The sequence below is a fragment of the Lepeophtheirus salmonis genome, chromosome 5, assembly GCF_016086655.4.
Source record: "Lepeophtheirus salmonis chromosome 5, UVic_Lsal_1.4, whole genome shotgun sequence".
In the NCBI taxonomy this organism is placed as follows: Eukaryota; Metazoa; Arthropoda; class Copepoda; order Siphonostomatoida; family Caligidae; genus Lepeophtheirus; species Lepeophtheirus salmonis.
Window position 1 is genome coordinate 22,404,641 of NC_052135.2, and position 9,530 is coordinate 22,414,170.

Genomic DNA, 9,530 nt, shown 5'->3' on the forward strand with positions numbered 1-9,530 from the left:
ATCAACGATGGCCTTTCCTATTTTACTTACATATGTATCCATAAATTTTGAGTATGTTTCACAAAACATGCATCTTTGAAAACTAGATGTTGAAAGTTTGAGTTGCTTAGATGTTGTTTATACATAATACAAATGTGGCTCCTCAACACAAAAGCAAACTAGAATGATATTCTCAAAATTGAGCGTGGAGTATATTTGTATTCTTCTACAAATTTTCGACAATTTATATCACCTGACTATTTTTATTTCATCTGTGGAGGCACCGATTTTTTTGATTTTTTTTAAACAGTAAATTTTTTTATCAATTATAATTTGCAATTGCTTATAATAAATGACTCTGTACGTATTATCAAGTTGTGTGCGGGTAGGAAATGTACAAGTACAATTGCTACTGATTTGTTGAAAGATAAAAAGCGACCCCAATCTGACAATGCAACAAGATGGAATTTTCAGCTTAATTTAGTCCCATCTTGGTATATAAGATCCCCTCTCCCTTTATTTGATTGCAATGAATGAAATTTCAGCAAGATCCCAGAAACAAATTTTTAGAAAAAATATATTCTAGGTATCCTAGAATGCTTATATTACAAAATAATTAATTGCAAGATTTCTCCTATGTATAAAACCTAAAGAAACCCATAGAAAATGTGGTCCCGAGGGATAAATGGTGTTAAAACTTGGTTCAAGATCGAATTTATTTCCGTTTCGGTCTTGAATGATTTTTTATACACTTATATTTCGGTCCAGACCTCCATCTCAGACAGTATTTTCACCAAAATTTCATCGTTTTACTTTTATAAACTTCTATGGACTAAGTTTCTCCCCTATTCGGAGTTGTGCAAGTATGACTTATGCAACAACACATTTAGCTTCATATATCTTTATTGTGTTTTAAAATCCATCTATAGATTTAGTCTAGACCGAACTTCTTTTAAGTACCGAATTAGTCGGTTCACTAAAAAATCATGACAGTATTAGAGCGGAATAGAATTTACAGACCTAATCCCTAAGATGCCTGGATATTATAGGTACATTTGTATTTCTAAAAAAGTATGAGTCTGTTTTTGACAAAAAAATTACATAATATGTAATATTATTGGTTCAATAAATTATATTTTTCATTAAGTAAGTAAGTAAAATATATCTTTTCGTTATTGAAAATATTGGTTTTATATGTGTACAATGTTCAAAGGATTTCTTCTTCTTTGTTTTCGTCTTACTATATTTGTTACTATTATTATCAACCATGATTAATCAATATTCCCCGATATATACACATACATATGTATATCCCATTCTTACATTATCTTAATTGTATTATCATATTCTCGTATGTGTATGTATGTACAATATTCTATGTTCACAATATGTACAGTAGAGCGGATTGATTTTCAACTTTTTCCGAATTTCGATTATGGTTAGTACGGAAAGTTTTCATATAGTATGAAAATTACTCAAGCGAAATTGCATAACAAGATCATCTTTAGATCGCACATCTCGATCAAATTATGACAAAAGGAAAAAAACTCTTTACTTAGTTGATATAGATACTAAAAATAGATATTTAGTATATATCGTTTTAACATATAAAAAATGTTAGAAATAGTTTTTTCTAAAAATTTTCATATGGGTCAAAAAAAGTTAAAAAAAATTTGATGATCAGCGTACAGCACACATCTCTTTTTTTTACATTTTCAGAAAGGAGCTATGACATTTTCAAATGTTTTTTTCTCTTTTTGCTCAATAATGTAGCGTTAGAAATAACTTTAGCAATGTTTTTTATGGGTTAGAAAAATGTCTATCAAAATTGACTTATACAAAGTAATGATTAATGCTGCATTTTAATCTTTATAAACGAAATAAATAGCCTTTGTCTCCTTTCAAAATTTGAGATAGATTTGGTAACTAATGTCGACACTGAAGGGCAATAATATTTTGTATAGGTTATTTTCTTACCATATCCGAATCTAAATTCGAAAAAAGGTGAAAAACAAACTGCCCTAAAGTACTGCATTAGAATTGTAGTCAAAAGGAGTCAATTTACATATCATTTTTTTCCAGAGTGCAATGGACTTAAGCATTTTCGCGTTATGAGATATAAAGACAACATTTTAATGTACTTGAATAGTTCCTAGAGTTGTATCGGTCCTTAATATGAAACTTAATATTGGTCCCATCCCGTGTCTTGTCCCCATTATGGATCCTTAAAAACGTACCAAATTTTAAAATGCCCTTTATAAGGCATCATTTTCACTAATATTATCATTTCAATTAGTGTAGTATCTTTGTAAGTCTAAATTAAGCTTATCAATGTTATAGAGGATTGATTTAAGATGACGTCACTGGTAAACATATATGATGACATTATTCGTAAAAAAATGTTCAATGGTACGAATTTCTCTATATTAGCTTAAATTGACTCCAAAATAAGAGAAAAGGCTATCATTCATTTAATATTGCATTGGTGGATGTTAATTATTCAATGGGTTGGTTGTCATGGTATTAACTTCTTCCTTTGAAGTAAGCCTATCTTTGGTGTAACTGTTTTAAAAATCCATAACAAAATGAATATATATGAATTTAAATATAATTATAATATTTTCCCTGTATTCTAAATATGGAAGGTTCCCAACAAAAAAATTAAAAAGTGTTTAAATCATACAACATATATGTTTTTAGTTGTCTCCTTTTTAAATCAGTAATTTAAAAACCCATAAAACAGACAGACAAACTGACTGCCGTTAACATAGCTCCTAATTCAGGTATGTCATATGATTAGATGTCACGCTCTCGCCATCTAATCACGCTCTTTTTCCATTAAAGACTACACAACTCTAGTTATAAGTATAAGTTCTTGACTAAATGTTGTCAAATTCGTCAAAACAGTAAAGTTTTTGTCTCTCATTTGATATTGTCACAATACTGAAATTTCCGTATTCAAATTGGTCTTTTTGGGATAAAAAAAGTTAACTTTTTGGCAAATTAATAAAAAATACCGTCAAAATCTTTAAAAAAAGGTTTTTTGTCGACTTTGGTTACTTCCATGAAAAAAAAAAAAGTAAAAATTCAAGACACTTGGACAAATGTTTTAGTTTTCCAATATTTTATTTCTCAAATATTGGAATTTCACAGAATAATCATTCTAAGAAAATTATAAAAGATTTGTACAAACAGTCTCTTTCTTGTCCATTCTTTAATGGGCATTTACTTTTCTTTTCAAATCCACATATAAAGAAGTTGTAAAATTTATGTTTAAATAAATTTTAAAATGTAATATTATTAGTCAAACATAATATTTATCATTGTTTGTCTTAATCGATGTAAATTTTGAATAATGTGTATATAGTTATATTTTTATAAGCTGAAGGCCACATCCCTATTACATCACTCACTTACTCAAATAATATTTATTTATAACGTTGAGAGAGGACTTATGATTATTTCATTTTTTTTTTAAAGAATTGTTGTTATGCATGATTATTATTTTTTTTATATAGCTATGGAAATAATAATAATATTGTTTAATCATTCAAGGACATCAAATTTAACGAGATTTTTTCATACATATTCTAGATACCTAGGTTTGGATCTTCCACGTGAACCACGAGCTCAACTTTAACTCTGAAACATTCAGCATCTATTTATGGTTAGAGTTGTATAATACATTACCATAACGCGTGCAATATTTTATAAGTTAGCAATCTGCAAAGTATTTTTCATTAACCAAAACTGTTATCATTATTCTGTCATTCTTGAGCACTGTACAATGTACATACGAAGTATTTTTGTTCATTGAGCACTTAATTTAACATTTTTTGACAATATGGATACGTTTTTGTATGGTTTTCATGTATTTTCTTATAAATTGCTAAACATATGCAAATTTGGGAAAAGATGATCAAAGGCTTAGTGCCTGAAAGAGGCTTCTCCAGTCAATCATAAATGATTGTAACTATGTTTATGGTATTAAAAATAATAGCTTTGAAAAAAATAGAGCTATTTTAAGTAGGGATGGAAGAATGATCGTAATATTTAAATGTTGATTACTTTCATTAAAACAGTAATTAGAGTCATAAAGATTTATAGTTGCTCGTCAATTATAACTATATATGTATAACTGCATCTATTTTTAAATAGCAATAAAAAATATAAATTTCGTTACCTTCACAAAAATAATTTAACAAACAAATTGTCGTTATTTCAGCCTACAAATCCTCATTTATCAAGTTCCTTTAGTAATTCTATTGCTAGAGTGTTTCCATATATGAAGATGTCCATCATTTTTGGGGGACTAAATAACCTAGTTCTATAACAATAGAGATACTTTTTTCATTCATTTTAAGGAAAATTGTGAACTACACAAGATCTCAAAATGGGACAAACAAATAAAAGTATTTAAACCTTACTATCAATCTTAAATTTATCTCTTTAATCTCTAGGTTTATTACAAATCAGACCCTAACTTATTTTTTTGAAAATATGTTATAACATTGTTATACATTCTTATTTACATACTGTAGACAATAAATTACCTATTACAATGGAAATAATCAGATATTTTTCTCGATTTAACCTACTTTTTTCTTCTCTACTCAATTAATAATAAATGTTACAAATTTAGCCATTTTTAGGGATATTCAGTACATATTACTTTGTTTAAATTCAACTATCACTGCTTATCATTGGCATAAAGTAGTATTCGACGATCTATTACAGCATTAGTGTAAATATGTATATCTATCACCTAATATATATTTATACGTTATACACATACATAATTACATATAATTATTTGTTGAGTTAATCATTTAATTATATTTAGAGAGCAAATGGATTGAAAACCAAAAGCTCTTCTTCTTAATATATATAACTAAACGGAGAAGAATGTTGCTTATTCATAGAGTGTATCCCTTGAATATTCCATACCTCACAAAACCTTTCGCTCATACTTTTTGTTTTTGTATAGTTTGATATAAGGAATAGTGTTCTATATAAAGGAAATATGAATCTACACATACTAGTATTAGATTTGAGTCAAAATTTTCGAGTTAGATCAAGTTCAATTTATTGAATATTGAGGCAAGTGAAGTTTGATCGTCTGAGGATTGAGTCTAGTCGAGTTTGAGTAAAGGCATGTGGCAAAAAGAAATATTTTATCATTGAATTGATTAATCTATGTTTTTCAATAATTAAGTCAGTCTTACTACCTCATGCTATAAGACAGTCAATTATTAATAAAAATATGCATAATATTTTAGAAAATAATTATTTCCATAATAAGAAATTATTTCAAAAAGTGGTATCTAGATAATTTCAACAAAGCATAAAGTGATTAACATCTCAGCCGCATACTACAGATTATATTTCTTCTTTTTAATATAAAAATAATTAACAAAGTAAAAAATACTAGATGTCAATACCAAATAAGCGTTTTTGACTTATTAGTAGTTTGTTTGCATACCCTAGAATCATGGCACCACCCTGCGTTTATTCTTGCTTATTAGTTTATTTATAGCAGTGCCTTAGGAAAAGAGAGTCTGGTCACGCCATCTAAAGAGAAAATATTAACTAATAACGTAAAAAGCTAAGCTTATATAAATGAATAAAGGAAAACTCAATCAAATATTTAATTATTCACAAAATTAAATATATTCATAGAAAATAATATACAAATAAACAGAGGATTTACAAATCAAAAAACAATTTGACACATTTTTAAGCTTTTGCTTGCATTACTTGCCACTAAGACATTTGGGGTACATCAAATTATATATTTTTATCTCTACAATAAAAGTGAAGCTTACAATTTTTTTTTTTGCAATTTTACCCAATGCTTCAGGGTGAAAAAAAGTAATAAAATCAATAGAAGTATTTATCTGGATTAACGAAGATATCTCTTGAATAGGATTGCTCGTATTACATATTCTTGGATTGTAGCTTTCAAATATATAGCTAGCTTTTTCAAACAATAAAATTGAAGAATCGCTATAATAAGTTATAGACTTTTCTTTCAACAGTAAATTTAAAGAAGAACAATTACTTTAGTCCTTAGTATAGTACTTTAAATATTGGAAACATGAAGACTTGATAGTTGTTCAAATACAATAGCCTCCCAAGTGAGTCAAATATAATTTTTCGAGCTATTCGATTTCAGGCAACAAATAGAAATGTTTTGGTTATAGTTAACTTCCACTTTTTTAGGAAGTTGTTGAGATATATCTTCCAGATCAGTGAGGAAAACGGAATCATCAAGTTGATAGCTCTCAGTATCTTTCACAGAGATGTAGTGTGACAAACAATTTTTTAACTCCTTTAGATTTGGTATAGGATTTTTTTACTCTTATTGAGGAAAACAAGTTTTGAACACAGTTTTTGAGTAAAGTGGCTATACAACAAGAAATCAAATTTATAGATCAAAAGAAACTTATGCTGCAATGTTATCAGAGATGATGTACTTAAAATGATGGATCTTTGGATAGGCTTCCATCTACTATAGTCATTAATGTTCTCTAAAAGATCTCTGAAGGAATGAAGGAAATCCATGGTCTCTTTATATTTTGACATTCAACGCATACTGAGAGCAACAGAACGTCTTTTGGAAATGGTGAGGTCAAACAAAAGCCCTACTTTATCCACAGTCCACGGCTTCAGAGGAAAGATTGTATTTCTGTACAAAATTTACTACTATTGTTATTACATGTCCTCTAATTAAATGTTTTTTTAGGGTGTTGATCAAATGTGGGATATCTCAGCTGACACATATTAGTTCATGGGAAAAGAGAGGACTAGGAAAAGTATTAATGAGATTCCCTTTCTCTAGCACTATTCCGAGCTCCCTCTATATTTGATATCATATCACTGGGTATCTACCCAACCTTCAGACCAATGGTTGAAACTGAAGTGATAATTTCCTTAATTATGGAAGTAACTTTCTTCAGGTCGAATGAGTTTCTAGTAAAATGGAATTCTACGATTTTTTCCCAACAAAGCATGAGTTACGAGAACATTGTTTCCATCAATGGATGAATATCCTTTTATTGATTTTCTATCGAATACAAAGCCCGACTTAATGGTCATTTCATCGAATGCAAAAGAACAATGGCGTTCATTAGGAGGGAAACTTTTGAACTTTCACCTTAAAATATAAAAATACTCTAAACTAAATATATTATACATTAAATTTAAAACTACTTTCAACAAAGTAATTGCGTTCTTTAAATTACCAGGATTGAAGTCTAAAACTTCCAACTGTCTTCTCAATGTCCTTATACTTGATAGAGGAAACCCTTGTCGAAGTAGTATCTCATATCTTGTGGTGCTTCAAGCAATTTGTAGCTGCAATCCTTCTTTTTTTTTTGTGCAAGGAGACCAGGCAACAATATTTTTTGTTTTATTGTACAGATAACGTAGCTGGTCATCATTAAATTCATAATGAATTGCCTCATTCGTATATATAGCTATGGCTAAAATAACAATTAGAGTCTATTCTACCTAAGTGATCAGCATTTGATGTTACATACTATGCTGAATTAGGCTGAAATTCATCAGTTTGTGTGAATCACTTTCATACATTAGTCTTGAATTCAATAGTTTGAGTAGCCGTCATTTTGTAAACTGGTTCAACTGTTTAAAATAAAATTCAGTGTTGGTAATAAATATATATAAATTAAATTTATACAACCATTCATACATTTTATAAGATCATATGATGTAATTACAGAACCTGTTGAATTGGCATAGGAGTGTTCAAGGAGTATACAGCGTCCCAGTTCTGTGTCATTTTCAGATGAAGTATCTCCACCGTCTCCAATATGAGAAAAATTGTAGGTGGATACCAAGGTTTTATCTGAGTTTAACAGCGATTGATCATGTAACTTTATGGAATTAAGTATTTTTCTTTGTTTTGCTTCTTTAAGTTAGAAAAATTTTCTAGAGATTGTACCGGATCTTAATGCCTCCGTTTTCGATAGCATTTAATGAAAAATATCATAGTCTTTGAAGTGAGCATAATATAAGACATGCAAGTCTGTTAATTCGTAGTTCTTCCGCCTCAGAACACGTATCCCATCCTTTAATAAAAATATCTCACTCTTAAAAGCGAGCAGAACATAGGAAACGGAAGTCTTTTAATTCATTTTCTTCCACCTCAGAACACGTATCTCATCCTTATTTTGGTGTAAATCTTTTGGAAAACAAAAAAACGAAATATCTGTGCCTGGAAAATCCTTATTCCAGTATTCAAAAGAAGCACAAACATGCATTTTCACACAGAAAAATTATTCTTATTAATAAGCAATGACTTCTATAATTTTAAACTAGGTTATTTAGATATGTTTACAGTATCAGCTGACATTTCAGCTGTAGAATGTCCAGACTCTCCTATTTTAAGGCACCGATGAATACTTGTTTGCTTATTACGAAATTATAGTAGATAGGCGATATCTTGCGGATACTTTTTTATTTTTATTTGGTTTGCTCAGCCTATAAAAAAATATCACACCAAAAATATGACAACAAAGTTCATAAGGAATTGCTCAATAAAAAAGTAGGAACAACTGGAGATGAGACTAATGTATAAAACGTTTTCATCGACATCATAAATTGCATCATAATTGAAGGAGACACCATCATGTGACCTTAAATTTGATATATTTACTACATCAAATAATAAATTTCCAATCAACTTGATTGAATTTCAACAAATTGAATACTACTTTATGTAAAGGATAAACAGTGATATTTGATTTTAAATCAAGTAATATCTACTGAATATTCCTAAAAATGGTTACATTTGTACAATATTATTTTTTGAGTAGAGACAAAAAAAAGTTGGTAAATTCGAAAAAAATAATTTACTCTTTCCATTGTAATAGTTTATTTTGTTGTCTACAATATGCAAATAAGATTGTTTAACAATGTTATAACATATTTTTAATAGATATTAGAGTCCGATATATAATAAACTAGGCATTAGAGAGATACATTTTTGATAGGCAGTAAGGTTTTAATCCTAATACATGTTGGTCCCATTTTGAGATCCAGTGTAGTCCAAAATTTTCCTTAAAAAGAATTAAATAAGTTTTTTTATTTTATAAAACTCTATTGTTTAGTGACGTCATATGAAAATGTTCCATGCTAGAATATTTCAAGTCCAGATAATTAGAGTTCAAGTCTAGTTTACTTTGGGAAGTTGAGTCATTTTCAGAAAATTGTTGATTTTGGTTGTAAAGTCAATTTTTTTTTTCAAATTCAACAAAAACTCGAATCCAACACAAGATAATTTGTACTTGACTGTGTGTCTACCTATGAATGAAACTCTATCTCTTCGTCTATCTTTGAACCTTTTTTGCTTGCTTGTTTATTTGTAGTTGTTTATATGTATATGTAGATACGTAGCCGAGGTATTGTTATTATAAACATGATAAATTCATATTAAAATATGGATACCTATTGAACTACATACATTGAACATAGAATAGATGTGTAGATATTGCATAGCGTAACTAAATGTCCTCTAGGCATTCTTTATT